General features: G+C 44.6%; 1 protein-coding gene across 17 annotated transcripts in view; it reads left to right on the top strand.

The window, feature by feature from the left end:
* LOC118377542 (uncharacterized) overlaps positions 1-23852 on the top strand; it is a 107503-nt gene that overhangs the window by 48693 nt on the left and 34958 nt on the right. For 6 of the 17 annotated variants that reach the window (XM_052522606.1, XM_052522650.1, XM_052522595.1 and 3 more), the window contains exons 8-9: positions 6762-6847; positions 13096-13300. The gene's annotated coding sequence lies outside the window, so the exon portion shown is untranslated. Of the gene's footprint in view, positions 1-6761; positions 6891-7363; positions 7493-7535; positions 7579-7887; positions 8087-8236; positions 8324-8408; positions 8439-8537; positions 8728-8752; positions 8797-13095; positions 13301-23852 lie in introns of those variants that run through there. The other 11 variants (XR_008139876.1, XR_008139873.1, XR_008139881.1 and 8 more) reach the window with 11 other exon arrangements.

Consider the following 23852-nt stretch of genomic DNA (forward strand, 5'->3'; position numbering starts at 1 on the left):
TGACGTTAAAGAGGAAAAGAACAAGTCAGTAGAACAAGTCAGTGACGTTAAAGAGGAAAATAACAAGTCAGTAGAACAAGTCAGTGACGTTAAAGAGGAAAAGAACAAGTCAGTAGAACAAGTCAGTGACGTTAAAGAGGGAAAGAACAAGTCAGTAGAACAAGTCAGTGTGTATGTTGTATAGTGTTATGCTGTAGTGTGTATGTTGTATAGTGTTATGCTCTAGTGTGTATGTTGTATAGTAATGCTGTCATGTTGTATAGTGTTATGAACAAGTGTAGTGTGTATGTTGTATAGTGTTACGTTAAAGAGGTATGTTGTATAGTGTTATGCTGCAGTGTGTATGTTGTATAGTGTTATGCTGCAGTGTGTATGTTGTATAGTGTTAGTAGTGTGTAGTTGTATAGTGTTATGCTGCAGTGTGTATGTTGTATAGTGTTATGCTGTAGTGTGTATGTTGTATAGTGTTATGCTGCAGTGTGTATGTTGTACAGTGTTATGCTGCAGTGTGTATGTTGTATAGTGTTATGCTGTAGTGTGTATGTTGTATAGTGTTATGATGCAGTGTGTGTATGTTGTATAGTGCTATGCTGCAGTGTGTATGTTGTATAGTGTCATGCTGCAGTGTGTATGTTGTATAGTGTTATGCTATAGTGTGTATGTTGTATAGTGTTATGCTGCAGTGTGTATGTTGTATAGTGTTATGCTGCAGTGTGTATGTTGTATAGTGTTATGATGCAGTGTGTATGTTGTATAGTGCTATGCTGCAGTGTGTATGTTGTATAGTGTTATGCTGCAGTGTGTGTGTATAGTGTTATTGTAGTGTGTATGTTGTATAGTGTTATGCTGTAGTGTGTATGTTGTATAGTGTTATGCTCTAGTGTGTATGTTGTATAGTGTTATGCTGTAGTGTGTATGTTGTATAGTGTTATGCTGTAGTGTGTATGTTGTATAGTGTTATGCTGTAGTGTGTATGTTGTATAGTGTTATGCTGCAGTGTGTATGTTGTATAGTGTTATGCTGCAGTGTGTATGTTGTAGTGTTATTGTATGTTGTATAGTGTTATGCTGCAGTGTGTATGTTGTATAGTGTTATGCTGTAGTGTGTATGTTGTATAGTGTTATGCTGCAGTGTGTATGTTGTACAGTGTTATGCTGCAGTGTGTATGTTGTATAGTGTTATGCTGTAGTGTGTATGTTGTATAGTGTTATGATGCAGTGTGTGTATGTTGTATAGTGCTATGCTGTAGTGTGTATGTTGTATAGTGCTATGCTGCAGTGTGTATGTTGTATAGTGTTATGCTATAGTGTGTATGTTGTATAGTGTTATGCTGCAGTGTGTATGTTGTATAGTGTTATGCTGCAGTGTGTATGTTGTATAGTGTTATGATGCAGTGTGTATGTTGTATAGTGCTATGCTGCAGTGTGTATGTTGTATAGTGTTATGCTGCAGTGTGTATGTTGTATAGTGTTATGCTCTAGTGTGTATGTTGTATAGTGTTATGCTGCAGTGTGTATGTTGTATAGTGTTATGCTGCAGTGTGTATGTTGTATAGTGTTATGCTGCAGTGTGTATGTTGTATAGTGTTATGCTGCAGTGTGTATGTTGTATAGTGTTATGCTGTAGTGTGTATGTTGTATAGTGTTATGCTGCAGTGTGTATGTTGTATAGTGTTATGCTCTAGTGTGTATGTTGTAGTGTTATGTGTTATGTTATGCTGCAGTGTGTATGTTGTATAGTGTTATGCTGCAGTGTGTATGTTGTATAGTGTTATGCTGCAGTGTGTATGTTGTATAGTGTTATGCTGCAGTGTGTATGTTGTATAGTGTGTTATGTTGTATAGTGTTATGCTGCAGTGTGTATGTTGTATAGTGTTATGCTGCAGTGTGTATGTTGTATAGTGTTATGCTGCAGTGTGTATGTTGTATAGTGTTATGCTGCAGTGTGTATGTTGTATAGTGTTATGCTGCAGTGTGTATGTTGTATAGTGTTATGCTGCAGTGTGTATGTTGTATAGTGTTATGCTGCAGTGTGTATGTTGTATAGTGTTATGCTGCAGTGTGTATGTTGTATAGTGTTATGCTGCAGTGTGTATGTTGTATAGTGTTATGCTGCAGTGTGTATGTTGTATTGTGTTATGCTGCAGTGTGTATGTTGTATAGTGTTATGCTGCAGTGTGTATGTTGTATAGTGTTATGCTGCAGTATGTTGTATAGTGTTATGCTATATGTGTTATGTTATGCTGCAGTGTGTATGTTGTATAGTGTTATGAGTGTGTAGTTGTGTTATGATGCAGTGTGTATAGTGTTATGCTGCAGTGTGTATGTTGTATAGTGTTATGATGTAGTGTGTATGTTGTATAGTGTTATGCTGCAGTGTGTATGTTGTATAGTGTTATGATGCAGTGTGTATGTTGTATAGTGTTATGCTGTAGTGTGTATGTTGTATAGTGTTATGCTGCAGTGTGTATGTTGTATAGTGTTATGATGCAGTGTGTATGTTGTATAGTGTTATGCTGCAGTGTGTATGTTGTATAGTGTTATGATGCAGTGTGTATGTTGTATAGTGTTATGCTGCAGTGTGTATGTTGTATAGTGCTATGCTGCTGTGTGCTGTCTGTGTGCATGAGCTCATTGTAAGAGCTAGGGGTCTCTCTTTCTCTCCTCCCCCCTCTCTCTCCCACAGACCTCAGCAGAGCCCCACGTCATGTCTGTCACCTTCCATCTGGCCACAAAGCTGCCCATTATAGACAGGGCTCAGTGACCAGAGCAGACCCTTACCAGCACCCCTCCACCCTTCTTCTTCACAGGGCTCTTCCCTTCTCCTGCTGCTCCCCCCTCTCTCTCCCTCCCCAGTTTCCAGAGTGATTGTGAATATCCCCTAGCTAGTCTAGTGTTCTCAAGGAGAGAGCAGAGTGGTTGAAGCAGGGCCAGGATCATCCCTTTTGGCTCCAATCAAACTAGTCAGCAAATCTGCTGCTGACTGATCCGCCTCCATCGCTCCTCTCATCCCCTTTCAGCCCTTATATCCCTCCTCGCATCCTTCTCTCCCCTTCCCTCGCTCCTCTCTTCCCTATTTCACCCTCTATCACTCATCTCTCGATGGCTGAAGCTCTCTATGGTTGTCTATGGCTGAAGCACTCTATGGTTGTCTATGGCTGAAGCTCTCTATGGTTGTCTATGGCTGAAGCTCTCTATGGTTCTCTATGGCTGAAGCTCTCCACGGTTGTCTATGGCTGAAGCTCTCTATGGCTGAAGCTCTCTATAGTTGTCTATGGCTCAAACTCTCTATGGTTGTCTATGGCTGAGACCTTCCTAATAGTGAATTGTGGTTGAGAGCAGAGAGTCCTAGACTGGAGCTCTGTGGCCCAGAGGTGAACCAGCAGTGCTCCAGGTCTGGACAGGTCCTGATTTACTCCTGCAGTCTGGAGACAGTATGTCGACAGATCTATGTTGTGGAGTGGACCCCCGGGATCTTAAAGAGGGCCATAATTGGACTCTGTGCTTTTGGGAAACACTTGCTACAGTACTACCTAATGCTGACACCTTTTGTGAGAGAAAGAGAGAGAGTGATAGGGGGACTAGTCCTGGGGAAAGATAAAGGTAGAGAAAGGAAAGTGAAAGGGAGGCTATTCATGAGGGGGAGGGGAGGAGGGTAGACTGAGAAGGGAGCAGAAAGAGGTAGAGTAAACTCTTCTCTCACGAGAGCTACAGGACTCCCCCCAGTGCCTGACAACTCAGACAAAAGTGCAACACACACACACACACACACACACACACACACACACACACACACACACACACACACACACACACACACACACACACACACACACACACACACACACACACACACACACTTGTGAATACATTACATTTACACACCCCACCATCTGTCTTATATACATTTAAATCTACACCCGTGTTCTCTCTTTCTCATACACGCATAAACGTATGCTTTCTGCAGCAGGAGTCAAATGGCCCAATGTGTTAAAAGTATTAGGTAAGCACAAATCCAAAAATGCTTCTCAGGCTGATATCATGTGTATACATTCAGCTGCATCTCTGACCCCCCTCTCCCTCCTCCGCCCCCTCCTCTCCCTCAGGGGAGCTCTATAACGGAGCGGCTTGGATTTTTGCTGAAGAATAGATGGGGTATTATTATTTTAAGCGTGTATGCTCTCGTTGGCGGTGGAGCCTGTCCAAGCATGGCGCTGATGTTTGGATGAAAGGTATATAAAAGTACACTTCAAAGCCCTGCAGCGGCCTTTATGTGGCCGGACCCTGTTTATCTTTGCAGAAGACACATGCACGTGCACAGCGAAAAATAAGGGAAGTCATTTCTGTGGCAGGATTTATGAGGAAGGAGGGAGAGCGCGCTAGAGGTAAAAGGGGCAGGCCGTGCAGAAGCGAAATGACAGAAAACACCACCATTTGATATGAGTTTAACAAGAAATGTATTGTCCAGATTGGTAAAGAGAGTCTCTTTGTTTTTTTTGTGGCTATTTTGGGTCCTGATACAGTACTACACGGGAGGAAGCTGACCAAGGAAATCCTCTGCTTTGACCGTGGCCACCGGCCACTCTGGGAGAGAGAGAGAGAGAGAGAGAGAGAGAGAGAGAGAGAGAGAGAGAGAGAGTGCCCCAACCTGCTGGTTGAGACAGTATACAAAGCCACACCTCAGCACATGAAACCAACACAGACCTTATTTGTGCAGCGCAGCACTTGGCGTCCCGTCCAGTCTCTAACAGGCAGCGTTAGAGTAATGTTAGTGTTAGAAGTTTCTCCCTCTGCAAGCAGCCTCAGCCCTGCCAGCCACCTGCACACAGGAAAAAGCTGAGGCATAGAGGTCAGGGGTCACAGACTAGACCAGAGGAGAGGGGTGGACAGAAAAAAGGGATGGCTGGTAAAGCTGGTGAGCCCTGCCAGCCACCTGCACAATGGAAGGGGCTGAGGCAGAGGGGTCAGGGGTTAAAGATCACCACGGGAAGGTCATCGCTGTCTTTGGGTGCACATGGAGGAATGTCCCTAATTTAGACTGTGGACAAAGACAGGAGAGAGGGAAGGGGTGAAAGGAGTTAGGGAGGAGTAAAGAAGAGACAGAGGGGGGCTAGATAGGGGTACAGAGACAGGGTAGTGAGGGGTAAAGAGAGAGACGGTGGAGAATGAGAGACATAGTTGAGAAAGAAGGGTAAAGAGCGACGGACGAGACTGAGTGGGGAAGCAGGAAAGTTCCCTTTCACACTACAGTCCTGGTTCTTGTGTAGCTAGCTGTTTATGTTTGGCATTGCTAATCTGACCTCCATAAATCAAGCCCCAAATATCATCCATCAACACTGAGATCTCTCTCTCACACGCACCCTAACAGGTTGAAAAAACACAACTGTAAGCTCAAACTATCTCAACTCAATCATAAGCCCTCTGACAGGCTGGATTTCTAAACCAGAAGCCAAATAACAGAATAGGCTTTGTGTGATACTCTGCAGAACGCTAAGAGAGAGGAGAGAGAGAGCAGTGAGAGAAGAAAAGAGTGCGAAGGAATATATTGGAGGGGGGGGGGGGTGTTCTCGTGGCCTTAGTGAGTAACTGTTGTCGTGGTGGTGTGGTGTGTTCCAAACGGCAGGCTGGGGAGTTGGTAGGAGCTGCAGGCTCTTCTCAGCTGCCTCGATGGGTGTCACTGACTCACACCAGTACACCAAAATAACTCCACTACACACACACACACACACACACACACACACACACACACACACACACACACACACACACACACACACACACACACACACACACACACACACACACACACACACACACACACACACACACACACACTTTTTACACAAGTAAAATATAACTTTTGAAAGAAAGGAAAAGGTTTGGGTAATCACTCTTTGGCTCTTGATTGTGTGCTCATGCACCCCCACCCCCACCCCACCCCACCCCCATAACTCTGGCTAGTTGTAATAGATGAGGATAGCAGAGTGCATGTTTACGAGCGCGAGTGCTGGACTTGGCAGGCCTGAACGCTCCTTCAGTGTCTCACAGTTCATCACAGCTCAGTGTCTGGGCCCTGACTCAACCCGTGTCTCTTACACACAGTTTACATGGGGGGGGGGGGCTGTCATGCACCCAACCAAACCCCCCACTACCCCCATACTGCACCTATCCCTGTTCACCCCCACCCCTCTCTCTATCCCTAACCGCCCTGGCTTACTGTACCCCTTATAGCCCTTTGTCGCTGCACAGTATCTGTCTTATTGTTTGAAATTGTGCATTGATTAAGTACAGTACTACTAAATACTATTTTTTTGCCATTTACTCAACAATCACTCTCTGTATCTCTCTAACTTCCTCTTTCCTTCTCTGTCTCTCTGTCTGTCTGTCTCTCTCTTTGTCAGTCTCTCTCTCTCTTTCTTTGTCTGTCTCTCTTTCTTTGTCTGTCTCTCTCTCTTTCTTTGTCTGTATGTCTCTCTCTTTCTTTGTCTGTCTCTCTTTCTTTGTCTGTCTCTCTCTCTCTCTTTCTTTGTCTGTCTCTCTTTCTTTGTCTGTCTCTCTCTCTTTCTTTGTCTGTATGTCTCTCTCTTTCTTTGTCTGTCTCTCTCTCGCTTTGTCTGTCTCTCTCTCTCTCTCTTTCTTTGTCTGTCTCTCTCTCGCTTTGTCTGTCTCTCTCTCGCTTTGTCTGTCTCTCTCTCGCTTTGTCTCTCTCTCTTTCTTTGTCTGTCTCTCGCTATGTCTCTCTCTCTCTCTGTCTCTCTCTAGTGGTCGTATGCGTTGGAGAAGCCTAACACTGGTCAGCAGACGGCACGCAGCTCACAGGGACCCCCACCAAGAGGAGCACCATGCAGGTAGAACACACAGATCACCCTCACCAAGAGGAGGACCATGCAGGTAGAATACACAGATCACCCTCACCAAGAGGAGGACCATGCAGGTAGAACACTCAGATCACCCTCACCAAGAGGAGAACCATGCAGGTAGAACACACAGATCACCCTCACCAAGAGGAGGACCATGCAGGTAGAATACACAGATCACCCTCACCAAGAGGAGGACCATGCAGGTAGAACACTCAGATCACCCTCACCAAGAGGAGGACCATGCAGGTAGAATACACAGATCACCCTCACCAAGAGGAGGACCATGCAGGTAGAACACTCAGATCACCCTCACCAAGAGGAGAACCATGCAGGTAGAACACACAGATCACCCTCACCAAGAGGAGGACCATGCAGGCAGAACACACAGATCACCCTCACCAAGAGGAGGACCATGCAGGCAGAACACACAGATCACCCTCACCAAGAGGAGGACCATGCAGGTAGAACATACAGATCACCCTCACCAAGAGGAGACCCATGCAGGTAGAACACACAGATCACCCTCACCAAGAGGAGGACCATGCAGGTAGAACACACAGATCACCCTCACCAAGAGGAGGACCATGCAGGTAGAACACACAGATCACCCTCACCAAGAGGAGGACCATGCAGGTTGAACACACAGATCACCCTCACCAAGAGGAGGACCATGCAGGTAGAACACACAGATCACCCTCACCAAGAGGAGGACCATGCAGGTAGAACACACAGATCACCCTCACCAAGAGGAGAACCATGCAGGTAGAACACACAGATCACCCTCACCAAGAGGAGGACCATGCAGGCAGAACACACAGATCACCCTCACCAAGAGGAAGACCATGCAGGTAGAACACACAGATCACCCTCACCAAGAGGAGGACCATGCAGGCAGAACACACAGATCACCCTCACCAAGAGGAGAACCATGCAGGCAGAACACACAGATCACCCTCACCAAGAGGGAGGCAGAACACCATCACCAGGCAGAACATACAGATCACCCTCACCAAGAGGAGACCATGCAGGTAGAACACACAGATCACCCTCACCAAGAGGAGGACCATGCAGGTAGAACACACAGATCACCCTCACCAAGAGGAGGACCATGCAGGTAGAACACACAGATCACCCTCACCAAGAGGAGGACCATGCAGGCAGAACACAGATCACCCTCACCAAGAGGAGGACCATGCAGGCAGAACACACAGATCACCCTCACCAAGAGGAGGACCATGCAGGCAGAACACACAGATCACCCTCACCAAGAGGAGAACCATGCAGGTAGAACACACAGATCACCCTCACCAAGAGGAGGACCATGCAGGCAGAACACACAGATCACCCTCACCAAGAGGAGGACCAGGCAGAACACAGGTAGAACACACAGATCACCCTCACCAAGAGGAGGACCATGCAGGTAGAACACACAGATCACCCTCACCAAGAGGAGGACCATGCAGGCAGAACACACAGATCACCCTCACCAAGAGGAGGACCATGCAGGCAGAACACACAGATCACCCTCACCAAGAGGAGGACCATGCAGGTAGAACACACAGATCACCCTCACCAAGAGGAGAACCATGCAGGTAGAACACACAGATCACCCTCACCAAGAGGAGGACCATGCAGGCAGAACACACAGATCACCCTCACCAAGAGGAGGACCATGCAGGTAGAACACACAGATCACCCTCACCAAGAGGAGGACCATGCAGGTAGAACACACAGATCACCCTCACCAAGAGGAGGACCATGCAGGCAGAACACACAGATCACCCTCACCAAGAGGAGGACCATGCAGGCAGAACACACAGATCACCCTCACCAAGAGGAGGACCATGCAGGCAGAACACACAGATCACCCTCACCAAGAGGAGGACCATGCAGGTAGAACACACAGATCACCCTCACCAAGAGGAGGACCATGCAGGCAGAACACACAGATCACCCTCACCAAGAGGAGGACCATGCAGGCAGAACACACAGATCACCCTCACCAAGAGGAGAACCATGCAGGCAGAACACACAGATCACCCTCACCAAGAGGAGGACCATGCAGGCAGAACACACAGATCACCCTCACCAAGAGGAGAACCATGCAGGTAGAACACACAGATCACCCTCACCAAGAGGAGGACCATGCAGGCAGAACACAGATCACCCTCACCAAGAGGAGGACCATGCAGGCAGAACACACAGATCACCCTCACCAAGAGGAGGACCATGCAGGCAGAACACACAGATCACCCTCACCAAGAGGAGAACCATGCAGGTAGAACACACAGATCACCCTCACCAAGAGGAGGACCATGCAGGCAGAACACACAGATCACCCTCACCAAGAGGAGGACCATGCAGGCAGAACACACAGATCACCCTCACCAAGAGGAGGACCATGCAGGCAGAACACACAGATCACCCTCACCAAGAGGAGAACCATGCAGGTAGAACACACAGATCACCCTCACCAAGAGGAGGACCATGCAGGCAGAACACACAGATCACCCTCACCAAGAGGAGGACCATGCAGGTGTTTCGGTTCCTTATGCCATATGATTGGTTAAACCTCCAGAAAAAGTCTTAATCTTTACTTCACCTAAGAAGCCAAACAGTCCCCGAGCCTAAATGAATTAATGAGACAGCTAACTGAGGGTGAATGGGCCGGTGTGAGAGGCAGACGCAAGTGAGGTGAAGTTAACAGGCTATTTTAAAGGGCCAGACTATTCCCCAGGCCTGGGTACTTGTGGCTATACATTATGCTATAAGCCTCCCAGTGTGGATCAGTGACAATGGCTAGCCTGTATAGCAGCCTCCGTCACAGAGTGTGTTTAAACTTCAGAAACCACAAGGTAGCGTTTACACGCGGTCAACACACCCCCGTGCGCACACACACTGTAACGGGCACACACACGTGGATAAGCGCATACGCACACACACGTGCACTCTCACCATAGACAACCCTCACTGAGCACTGTTTGCGTTAACCAAACAAACCTGTGTCTTCAGCCATTTATTTTCAGGCTTGCAGGTTTTTTTTCTCTCCCTCTCTTTTTTTTTTAAAAGTGCACATCTGCCAATGGTTTGTGAATCAGGCGGCTAAATTTACCACTTCGCGGTTAAACATTTTTATTCCTGGTTGTTTGGTGAGTAAATTTGGGTTGTTAGTGGGGGTTAAAGAAGGATGATGTTTAAACCGTTAAATAAATACCCAGCACACCTTTTACCTGCTGGTGGAAAACCACATTTCATTCATTCATTCACAGGGGAAATGTGGAAGAACATTTTTATCCTAACGGGTGAAAAACGTAGAAACACACACACGGACGTACGTTTCCACACCAGGCATTTCTGTCCCCTCCTGTCCTAACCCTAACACACACGCGGACGTACGTTTCCACACCAGGCATTTCTGTCCCCTACTGTCCTAACCCTAACACACACGCGGACGTACGTTTCCACACCAGGCATTTCTGTCCCCTCCTGTCCTAACCCTAACACACACGCGGACGTACGTTTCCACACCAGGCATTTCTGTCCCCTCCTGTCCTAACCCTAACACACACGCGGACGTACGTTTCCACACCAGGCATTTCTGTCCCCTACTGTCCTAACCCTAACACACACGCGGACGTACGTTTCCGCACCAGGCATTTCTGTCCCCTCCTGTCCTAACCCTAACCCAACTGTCCTAACACACACCAGGACGTCCCCTACTGTTTCCACATTTCTGTCCCCTCCTGTCCTAACCCTAACCCTAACACACACGCGGACGTACGTTTCCACACCAGGCATTTCTGTCCCTACTGTCCTAACCCTAACACACACGGGGACGTACGTTTCCGCACCAGGCATTTCTGTCCCCTACTGTCCTAACCCTAACCCTAACACACACGCGGACGTACGTTTCCACACCAGGCATTTCTGTCCCCTACTGTCCTATTCCCTAACCCTAACACACACGCGGACGTACGTTTCCACACCAGGCATTTCTGTCCCCTCCTGTCCTAACCCTAACACACACGCGGACGTACGTTTCCACACCAGGCATTTCTGTCCCCTCCTGTCCTAACCCTAACACACACGTTTCCACACCGGCACTGTCCTAACCCTAACACACACATTTCCACACCAGGCATTTCTGTCCCCTCCACACCACTGTCCTAACCCTAACACACACGCGGACGTACGTTTCCACACCAGGCATTTCTGTCCCCTCCTGTCCTAACCCTAACACACACGCGGACGTACGTTTCCACACCAGGCATATCTGTCCCCTCCTGTCCTAACCCTAACACACACGCGGACGTACGTTTCCACACCAGGCATTTCTGTCCCCTCCTGTCCTAACCCTAACACACACGCGGACGTACGTTTCCACACCAGGCATTTCTGTCCCCTCCTGTCCTAACCCTAACACACACGCGGACGTCCCCTACGTTTCCACACCAGGCATTTCTGTCCCCTACTGTCCTAACCCTAACACACACGCGGACGCGGACGTTTCCACACCAGGCATTTCTGTCCCCTCCTGTCCTAACCCCTAACACACACGCGGACGTACGTTTCCACACCAGGCATTTCTGTCCCCTCCTGTCCTAACCCTAACACACACGCGGACAGGCACGTTTCCACACCAGGCATTTCTGTCCCCTCCTGTCATAACCCTAACCCTAGGCACACACACGCGGACGCACGTTTCCACACCAGGCATTTTTCTGTCCCCTCCTGTCCTACACCAGGCATTTCTGTCCCCTCCTGTCCTAACCCTAACACACACGCGGACGTACGTTTCCACACCAGGCATTTCTGTCCCCTCCTGTCCTAACCCTAACACACACGCGGACGTACGTTTCCACACCAGGCATTTCTGTCCCCTCCTGTCCTAACCCTAACACACACGCGGACGTACGTTTCCACACCAGGCATTTCTGTCCCCTCCTGTCCTAACCCTAACACACACGCGGACGTACGTTTCCACACCAGGCATTTCTGTCCCCTCCTGTCCTAACCCTAACACACACGCGGACGTACGTTTCCACACCAGGCATTTCTGTCCCCTCCTGTCCTAACCCTAACCCTAACACACACGCGGACCAGGCATTTCTGTCCCTCCTGTTTCCACACCAGGCATTTCTGTCCCCTCCTGTCATAACCCTAACACACACGCGGACGTACGTTTCCACACCAGGCATTTCTGTCCCCTCCCTGTCCTAACCCTAACACACACGCGGACGCACGTTTCCACACCAGGCATTTCTGTCCACACCAGGCCCCTCCTGTCCTAACCCTAACACACACGCGGACGTCCACACCAGGCACGTTTCCACACCAGGCATTTCTGTCCCCTCCTGTCCTAACCCTAACCCTAACACACACGCGGATGTACGTTTCCACACCAGGCATTTCTGTCCCCTCCTGTCCTAACCCGGACGTACGTTTCCACACACGTCCCCTCCGGACGTACGTTTCCACACCAGGCATTTCTGTCCCTTCCTGTCCTAACCCTAACACACACGCGGACGTACGTTTCCACACCAGGCATTTCTGTCCCCTACTGTCCTAACCCAAACCCTAATACACACGCGGACGTCCTAACCCTAACCTAAACACACGGACGTTTCCACACCACACCAGGCATTTCTGTCCCCTCCTGTCCTAACCCTAACACACACGCGGACGTACGTTTCCACACCAGGCATTTCTGTCCCCTCCTGTCCTAACCCTAACACACACGCTGGTCCTAACCCCTAACCCTAACAACGGACGTACGTTTCCACACCAGGCATTTCCCCTGTCCCCTCCACACCAGGCACTGTCCTAACCCTAACACACACGCGGACGTACGTTTCCACACCAGGCATTTCTGTCCTCTCCTGTCCTATGCTTAGACATGGGCTGTTTCCTGTGTATATCAACAGTTAATCCACTCTGGAGTTTGCGTGAGTGCCTCCATACCGACGAAACATCTATGAGTGTCTCAGAAAATAGGTATTCCACACATTTCAGTGTGTGTGTGTATGCTGTAGTCTGTTTGTAACAATTAGTTTGTTAGTATTTCAGATTATTTGTAACTCAATGTTTTTGTGGGTCAAGATCTTAGCGGCATGTGCATGTTCCTGTGTGTGTGTGTGTGTTCCTAAACTGTCACTCTCTCTCTCTCTCTCTCTCTCTCTCTCTCTCTCTCTCTCTCTCTCTCTCTCTCTCTCTCTCTCTCTCTATCCATCACCCAGGTGGGGAACGTGGTGAATGATGCGGGTGATGTTCTGGAGTTCAGGGACCAGGTCACCAAAGCCTCTCCGGCCCACGGTCACCTAGTGGTCACCTAGTGGTCACCACCTCTCTCTAGTGCTACGCCTCCAGTGCTAAGAACTGGAACACACCTCTCATTTTTGACCTGAAGGAGGGGACCGTCAGCCTCATTATACAGGCTGAGAAGTAAGTCTCTCTTTATCCTTGTATCTCATTCTGTCCCTCCTCCATTTCTTAGTCTATCCCTGTTGCACCTATCTCCCTGTTGCACCTATCTCCCTGTTGCACCTATCTCCCTGTTGCACCTATCTCCCTGTTGCACCCATCTCCCTGTTGCGCCTATCTCCCTGTTGCACCTATCTCCCTGTTGCACCTATCTCCCTGTTGCACCTATCTCCCTGTTGCACCTATCTCCCTGTTGCACCTATCTCCCTGTTGCACCTATCTCCCTGTTGCACCTATCTTCCCTGTTGCGCCTATCTCCCTGTTGCGCCGATCTCTGGACCCCCTCTCCTTTTCTTTCCCTCCCCCTCTTTCACTCTGTGTGTGTGTTTGTGAGAACTGTGTGTGAGAGTGCGAGTGTGTGCCATTAGCAGAGCATGTCTGGCTATGGAAGCCTGACTGCAGTGGGGAACGAAGAGATGGACATTCATCATTCTCTCCTCTGGGTTGTTCCACCTCTTAAAGCACCAGAAAGAGGATTTCAACTCCCACCATCTCAGATTGTTCTGAAATAGTTTCTGTTGATAGAAACAGATAAGATGAGCATTCCTGCAACATTACTTTGTTGAAATATAATTTGATCTCTGAGAAATTACGATAATTCATTGCACCCAAATTGTCCGTTTTAATTTATAGGATTCATAATATATTAAATAAATATAGTACCTAACATCTGATTTGGACCAAACTTTTTTATAACAATGAGTAAGACACGAGTATCCAAAGAAATGGTTAAAAGCCCCACTAGGACCCCCCACAGCGCAAGCCAATCCCACCCCACGCCAATCCCACCCCAACAAGGAGGTTATAGCATCAGCTCTCTGACAAGTAGTATGGAGCTGTGGCTCAGAGTATTGTTTGTTCATCCTATGTAATATATTCATCATATGTAATGTGTTCATTTGGCTAGCTAACAGCTAACAGCTAGCCAACGTCTACCGAATATAACTTCTGCACTCAACAACCCGGTCGCATTCCGCTTCGCTCCACAGGTAGTATCACATTTTCATTTCATTTCATTACAGCACAACGGTTTGATTTGCTTGATCGTAGCTAGCTACATAGCTAGCTACATAGCCGTCTTTGTATCAAAGATAATTGTGTAGTCTAGAGCGATTTTCTAGGTTAGCTAGCCAGCTATTGTTGTTCTTTTAACGCAACGTAACGTAATCAACACTGCTAGCTAGCCAGCTAGCCCCCGAATAGTAGCACTGTAGAAACTATTACACTCAACGGAACGACTTGATTAGTGTAGTGTCAACAACGCAGCCACTGCCAGCTAGCCTACTTCAGCAGTACTGTATCATTTTAATCATTTTAGTCAATAAGATTCTTGCTACGTAAGCTTAACTTTCTGAACATTCGAGACGTGTAGTCCACTTGTCATTCCAATCTCCTTGCATTAGCGTAGCCTCTTCTGTAGCCTGTCAACTATGTGTCTGTCTATCCCTGTTCTCTCCTCTCTGCACAGACCACACAAACGCTCCACACCGCGTGGCCGCGCCACCCTAATCTGGTGGTCCCAGCGCGTACGACCCACGTGGAGTTCCAGGTCTCCGGTAGCCTCTGGAACTGCCGATCTGCGGCCAACAAGGCAGAGTTCATCTCAGCCTATGCCTCCCTCCAGTCCCTCGACTTCTTGGCACTGACGGAAACATGGATCACCACAGATAACACTGCTACTCCTATTGCTCTCTCCTCGTCCGCCCACGTGTTCTCGCACACCCCGAGAGCTTCTGGTCAGCGGGGTGGTGGCACCGGGATCCTCATCTCTCCCAAGTGGTCTTTCTCTCTTTCTCCCCTTACCCATCTGTCTATCGCCTCCTTTGAATTCCATGCTGTCACAGTTACCAGCCCTTTCAAGCGTAACATCCTTATCATTTATCGCCCTCCAGGTTCCCTTGGAGAGTTCATCAATGAGCTTGATGCCTTGATAAGCTCCTTTCCTGAGGACGGCTCACCTCTCACAGTTCTGGGCGACTTTAACCTCCCCACGTCTACCTTTGACTCATTCCTCTCTGCCTCCTTCTTTCCACTCCTCTCCTCTTTTGACCTCACCCTCTCACCTTCCCCCTACTCACAAGGCAGGCAATACGCTTGACCTCATCTTTACTAGATGCTGTTCTTCCACTAACCTCATTGCAACTCCCCTCCAAGTCTCCGACCACTACCTTGTATCCTTTTCCCTCTTGCTCTCATCCAACACTTCCCACACTGCCCCTACTCGGATGGTATCGCGCCGTCCCAACCTTCGCTCTCTCTCCCCCGCTACTCTCTCCTCTTCCATCCTATCATCTCTTCCCTCTGCTCAAACCAAGCGTCTGCTAAATGGCATATATTATTATTATTATTATTATCTCCTGATTCTGCCTCCTCAACCCTCCTCTCCTCCCTTTCTGCATCCTTTGACTCTCTATGTCCCCTATCCTCCAGGCCGGCTCGGTCCTCCCCTCCCGCTCCGTGGCTCGACGACTCATTGCGAGCTCACAGAACAGGGCTCCGGGCAGCCGAGCGGAAATGGAGGAAAACTCGCCTCCCTGCGGACCTGGCATCCTTTCACTCCCTCCTCTCTACATTTTCCTCCTCTGTCTCTGCTGCTAAAGCCACTTTCTACCATTCTAAATTCCAAGCATCTGCCTCTAACCCTAGGAAGCTCTTTGCCACCTTCTCCTCCCTCCTGAATCCTCCTACCCCTCCCCCCCCTCCTCCCTCTCTGCAGATGACTTCGTCAACCATTTTGAAAAGAAGGTCGACGACATCCGATCCTCGTTTGCTAAGTCAAACGACACCGCTGGTTCTGCTCACACTGCCCTACCCTATGCTCTGACCTCTTTCTCCCCTCTCTCTCCAGATGAAATCTTGCGTCTTGTGACGGCCGGCCGCCCAACAACCTGCCCGCTTGACCCTATCCCCTCCTCTCTTCTCCAGACCATTTCCGGAGACCTTCTCCCTTACCTCACCTCGCTCATCAACTCATCCCTGACCGCTGGCTACGTCCCTTCCGTCTTCAAGAGAGCGAGAGTTGCACCCCTTCTGAAAAAACCTACACTCGATCCCTCCGATGTCAACAACTACAGACCAGTATCCCTTCTCTCTTTTCTCTCCAAAACTCTTGAGCGTGCCGTCCTTGGCCAGCTCTACCGCTATCTCTCTCAGAATGACCTTCTTGATCCAAATCAGTCAGGTTTCAAGACTAGTCATTCAACTGAGACTGCTCTTCTCTGCATCACGGAGGCGCTCCGCACTGCTAAAGCTAACTCTCTCTCCTCTGCTCTCATCCTTCTAGACCTATCGGCTGCCTTCGATACTGTGAACCATCAGATCCTCCTCTCCACCCTCTCCGAGTTGGGCATCTCCGGCGCGGCCCACGCTTGATTGCGTCCTACCTGACAGGTCGCTCCTACCAGGTGGCGTGGCGAGAATCTGTCTCCTCACCACGCGCTCTCACCACTGGTGTCCCCAGGGCTCTGTTCTAGGCCCTCTCTTATTCTCGCTATACACCAAGTCACTTGGCTCTGTCATAACCTCACATGGTCTCTCCTATCATTGCTATGCAGACGACACACAATTAATCTTCTCCTTTCCCCCTTCTGATGACCAGGTGGCGAATCGCATCTCTGCATGTCTGGCAGACATATCAGTGTGGATGACGGATCACCACCTCAAGCTGAACCTCAGCAAGACGGAGCTCCTCTTCCTCCCGGGAAGGACTGCCCGTTCCATGATCTCGCCATCACGGTTGACAACTCCATTGTGTCCTCCTCCCAGAGCGCTAAGAACCTTGGCGTGATCCTGGACAACACCCTGTCGTTCTCAACTAACATCAAGGCGGTGTCCCGTTCCTGTAGGTTCATGCTCTACAACATCCGCAGAGTACGACCCTGCCTCACACAGGAAGCGGCGCAGGTCCTAATCCAGGCACTTGTCATCACCCGTCTTGATTACTGCAACTCGCTGTTGGCTGGGCTCCCTGCCTGTGCCATTAAACCCCTACAACTCATCCAGAACGCCGCAGCCCGTCTGGTGTTCAACCTTCCCAAGTTCTCTCACGTCACCCCGCTCCTCCGCTCTCTCCACTGGCTTCCAGTTGAAGCTCGCATCCGCTACAAGACCATGGTGCTTGCCTACGGAGCTGTGAGGGGAACGGCACCTCAGTACCTCCAGGCTCTGATCAGGCCCTACACCCAAACAAGGGCACTGCGTTCATCCACCTCTGGCCTGCTCGCCTCCCTACCACTGAGGAAGTACAGTTCCCGCTCAGCCCAGTCAACACTGTTCGCTGCTCTGGCCCCCCAATGGTGGAACAAACTCCCTCACGACACCAGGACAGCGGAGTCAATCACCACCTTCCGGAGACACCTGAAACCCCACCTCTTCAAGGAATACCTAGGATAGGGTAAGTAATCCTTCTCACCCCCCCTAAAAAGATTTAGATGCACTATTGTAAAGTGGCTGTTCCACTGGATGTCATAAGGTGTATGCACCAATTTGTAAGTCGCTCTGGATAAGAGCGTCTGCTAAATGACTTAAATGTAAATGTAAATGTTCATCCTATGTAATGTAATCATCCTATGTAATGTGTTCATCCTATGTAATGTGTTCATCCTATGTAATGTGTTCATCCTATATAATGTATTCATCCTATGTAATGTGTTCATCCTATGTAATGTGTTCATCCTATATAATGTATTCATCCTATGTAATGTGTTCATCCTATGTAATGTGTTCATCCTATATAATGTATTCATCCTATGTAATGTGTTCATCCTATGTAATGTGTTCATCCTATATAATGTATTCATCCTATGTAATGTGTTCATCCTATGTAATGTGTTCATCCTATATAATGTATTCATCCTATGTAATGTGTTCATCCTATGTAATGTGTTCATCCTATGTAATGTGTTCATCCTATGTAATGTGTTCATCCTATATAATGTATTCATCCTATGTAATGTGTTCATCCTATGTAATGTGTTCATCCTATGTAATGTATTCATCCTATGTAATGTGTTCATCCTATATAATGTATTCATCCTATGTAATGTGTTCATCCTATGTAATGTGTTCATCCTATGTAATGTGTTCATCCTATGTAATGTGTTCATCCTATATAATGTATTCATCCTATGTAATGTGTTCATCCTATATAATGTATTCATCCTATGTAATGTATTCATCCTATGTAATGTGTTCATCCTATATAATGTATTCATCCTATGTAATGTGTTCATCCTATGTAATGTGTTCATCCTATGTAATGTATTCATCCTATGTAATGTATTCATCCTATGTAATGTATTCATCCTATGTAATGTGTTCATCCTATGTCATGTGTTCATGTAATGTGTTCATCCTATGTAATGTGTTCATCCTATGTAATGTATTCATCCTATGTAATGTGTTCATCCTATGTAATGTATTCACCCTTTGTAATGTGTTCATCCCATGTAATGTATTCATCCTATGTAATATGTTCATCCTATGTAATGTGTTCATCCTATGTAATGTATTCATCCTATGTAATGTGTTCATCCTATATAATGTCTTCATCCTATATAATGTGTTCATCCTATGTAATGTATTCATCCATGTAATGTATTCATCCTATGTAATGTATTAATGTGTTCATCCTATGTAATGTATTCACCCTTTGTAATGTGTTCATCCTATGTAATGTATTCATGTGTTCATCCTATGTAATGTATTCACCCTAATTAATGTGTTCATCCTATGTAATGTGTTCATCCTATGTAATGTATTCATCCTATGTAATGTATTCATCCTATGTAATGTATTCATCCTATGTAATGTATTCATGTGTTCATCCTATGTAATGTATTCATCCTATGTAATGTGTTCATGTATTCATTCATCCTATGTAATGTATTCATGTGTTCATCCTAATTAATGTATTCATCCTATGTAATGTGTTCATCCTATGTAATGTATTCATCCTATGTAATGTGTTCATCCTATGTAATGTGTTCATCCTATATAATGTGTTCATCCTATGTAATGTATTCATCCTATATAATGTGTTCATCCTATGTAATGTGTTCATGTAATGTTGTATTCATCCTATGTAATGTTGTGTTCATCCTATGTAATGTGTTCATCCTATGTAATGTTGTGTTCATCCTATGTAATGTGTTCATCCTATATAATGTGTTCATCCTATGTAATGTGTTCATCCTATGTAATGTGTTCATCCTATGTAATGTGTTCATCCTATGTAATGTGTTCATCCTATGTAATGTATTCATCCTATGTAATGTGTTCATGTGTTCATCCTATGTAATGTGTTCATCCTATGTAATGTATTCATCCTATGTAATGTTGTGTTCATCCTATGTAATGTGTTCATCCTATGTAATGTATTCAACCTATATAATGTGTTCATCCTATGTAATGTGTTCATCCTATGTAATGTATTCATCCTATGTAATGTATTCATCCTATGTAATGTATTCATGTGTTCATCCTATGTAATGTATTCATCCTATGTAATGTGTTCATCCTATGTAACGTATTCATCCTATAATGTTTTCATGTGTTCATCCTATGTAATGTGTTCATCCTATGTAATGTGTTCATCCTATGTAATGTGTTCATCCTATGTAATGTGTTCATCCTATATAATGTGTTCATCCTATGTAATGTGTTCATCCTATATAATGTGTTCATCCTATGTATAATGTGTTCATCCTATGTAATGTGTTTATCCTATGTAATGTATTCATGTGTCCATCCTATGTAATATATTCACGTGTTCATCCTATGTAATGTGTTCATCCTATGTAATGTGTTCATCCTATGTCATGTGTTCATCCTATGTAATGTATTCATGTATTCATCCTATGTAATGTGTTCATCCTATGCAATGTATTCATCCGAGGTAATGTATTCATCCTATGTAATGTATTCATGTGTTCATCCTATGTAATGTATTCATCCTATGTCATGTGTTCATCCTATGTAATGTATTCATCCTATGTAATGTATTAATGTGTTCATCCTATGTAATGTATTCATGTGTTCATCCTATGTAATGTATTCATCCTATGTAATGTGTTCATGTATTCATCCTATGTAATGTGTTCATCCTATGTAATGTATTCACCCTTTGTAATGTGTTCATCCCATGTAATGTATTCATCCTATGTAATATGTTCATCCTATGTAATGTGTTCATCCTATGTAATGTATTCATCCTATGTAATGTGTTCATCCTATATAATGTATTCATCCTATATAATGTGTTCATCCTATGTAATGTATTCATCCATGTAATGTATTCATCCTATGTAATGTATTAATGTGTTCATCCTATGTAATGTATTCACCCTTTGTAATGTCTTCATCCTATGTAATGTATTCATGTGTTCATCCTATGTAATGTATTCACCCTAATTAATGTGTTCATCCTATGTAATGTGTTCACCCTATGTAATGTGTTCATCCTATATAATGTGTTCATCCTATGTAATGTATTCATCCTATGTAATGTATTCATCCTATGTAATGTATTCATGTGTTCATCCTATGTAATGTATTCATGTGTTCATCCCATGTAATGTATTCATCCTATGTAATGTGTTCATGTATTCATCCTATGTAATGTAATCATCCTATGTAATGTATTCATGTGTTCATCCTATGCAATGTATTCATCCTATGTAATGTGTTCATGTATTCATCCTGTGTAATGTATTCACCCTAATTAATGTGTTCATCCTATGTAATGTGTTCACCCTATGTAATGTATTCATCCTATGTAATGTGTTCATCCTATGTAATGTGTTCATCCTATATAATGTGTTCATCCTATGTAATGTGTTCATCCTATGTAATGTGTTCATCCTATGTAATGTTGTATTCATCCTATGTAATGTTGTGTTCATCCTATGTAATGTGTTCATCCTATGTAATGTTGTGTTCATCCTATGTAATGTGTTCATCCTATGTAATGTGTTCATCCTATGTAATGTATTCATCCTATGTAATGTGTTCATGTGTTCATCCTATGTAATGTGTTCATCCTATGTTATGTATTCATCCTATGTAATGTGTTCATCCTATGTAATGTATTCATCCTATGTAATGTTGTGTTCATCCTATGTAATGTGTTCATCCTATGTAATGTATTCAACCTATATAATGTGTTCATCCTATGTAATGTGTTCATCCTATGTAATGTATTCATCCTATGTAATGTATTCATCCTATGTAATGTATTCATGTGTTCATCCTATGTAATGTATTCATCCTATGTAATGTGTTCATCCTATGTAACGTATTCATCCTATAATGTTTTCATGTGTTCATCCTATGTAATGTGTTCATCCTATGTAATGTGTTCATCCTATGTAATGTGTTCATCCTATGTAATGTGTTCATCCTATATAATGTGTTCATCCTATGTAATGTGTTCATCCTATATAATGTGTCCATCCTATGTAATATATTCACGTGTTCATCCTATGTAATGTGTTCATCCTATGTAATGTGTTCATCCTATGTCATGTGTTCATCCTATGTAATGTATTCATGTATTCATCCTATGTAATGTGTTCATCCTATGCAATGTATTCATCCGAGGTAATGTATTCATCCTATGTAATGTATTCATGTGTTCATCCTATGTAATGTATTCATCCTATGTCATGTGTTCATCCTATGTAATGTATTCATCCTATGTAATGTATTAATGTGTTCATCCTATGTAATGTATTCATGTGTTCATCCTATGTAATGTATTCATCCTATGTAATGTGTTCATCCTATATAATGTGTTCATCCTGTGTAATGTGTTCATCCTATGTAATGTGTTCATCCTATGTAATGTATTCATCCTATGTAATGTATTCATCCTATGTAATGTGTTCATCCTATGTAATGTGTTCATCCTTATATAATGCATTCATCCTATGTAATGTGTTCATCCTATGTAATGTGTTCATCCTATGTAATGTATTCATCCTATGTAATGTATTCATCCTATGTAATGTGTTCATGTATTCATCCTATGTAATGTAATCATCCTATGTAATGTAATGTGTTCATCCTATGTAATGTGTTCATCCTATGTAATGTATTCATCCTATGTAATGTATTCATCCTATGTAATGTGTTCATCCTATGTAATGTGTTCATCCTATGTAATGTGTTCATCCTATGTAATGTGTTCATCCTATGTAATGTATTCATCCTATGTAATGTATTCATCCTATGTAATGTGTTCATCCTATGTAATGTGTTCATCCTATGTAATGTGTTCATCCTATGTAATGTGTTCATCCTATGTCATGTATTCATCCTATGTAATGTGTTCATCCTATGTCATGTGTTCATGTAATGTGTTCATCCTATGTCATGTATTCATGTGTTCATCCTATGTCATGTGTTCATGTAATGTGTTCATCCTATGTCATGTATTCATGTGTTCATCCTATGTAATGTATTCATCCTATGTAATGTGTTCATCCTATGTCATGTATTCATGTGTTCATCCTATGTCATGTGTTCATGTAATGTGTTCATCCTATGTCATGTATTCATGTGTTCATCCTATGTAATGTGTTCATCCTATGTCATGTGTTCATGTAATGTGTTCATCCTATGTCATGTATTCATGTGTTCATCCTATGTAATGTGTTCATGTAATGTGCTCATCCTGTGTCATGTATTCATGTGTTCATCCTATGTAATGTGTTCATGTAATGTAATGTGTTCATCCTATGTAATGTATTCACACTATGTAATGTGTTCATCCAATGCAATGTGTTCATTCTATGTAATGTATTCATGTGTTCATCCTATGTAATGTGTTCACCTATGTCATGTATTCATCCTATGTAATGTGTTCATCCTATGTCATGTGTTCATGTAATGTGTTCATCCTATGTCATGTATTCATGTGTTCATCCTATGTCATGTGTTCATGTAATGTGTTCATCCTATGTCATGTATTCATGTGTTCATCCTATGTAATGTATTCATCCTATGTAATGTGTTCATCCTATGTCATGTGTTCATGTGTTCATGTAATGTGCTCATCCTATGTCATGTATTCATGTGTTCATCCTATGTAATGTGTTCATGTAATGTATTCATGTGTTCATCCTATGTAATGTATTCACACTATGTAATGTGTTCATCCAATGCAATGTGTTCATTCTATGTAATGTATTCATGTGTTCATCCTATGTAATGTATTTACACTATGTAATGTGTTCATCCAATGTAATGTGTTCATCCTATGTAATGTATTCATCCTATGTAATGTATTCATTCTATGTAATGTATTCATGTGTTCATCCTTTGTAATGTATTCACCCTTTGTAACGTGTTCATCCCATGTAATGTATTCATCCTATGTAATGTATTCAACCTATATAATGTGTTCATCCTATGTAATGTGTTCATCCTATGTAATGTGTTCATCCTATGTAATGTATTCATCCTATGTAATGTGTTCATCCTATGTAACGTATTCATCCTATAATGTATTCAT

The sequence above is a fragment of the Oncorhynchus keta genome, chromosome 1, assembly GCF_023373465.1.
Source record: "Oncorhynchus keta strain PuntledgeMale-10-30-2019 chromosome 1, Oket_V2, whole genome shotgun sequence".
NCBI classification, from domain to species: Eukaryota; Metazoa; Chordata; class Actinopteri; order Salmoniformes; family Salmonidae; genus Oncorhynchus; species Oncorhynchus keta.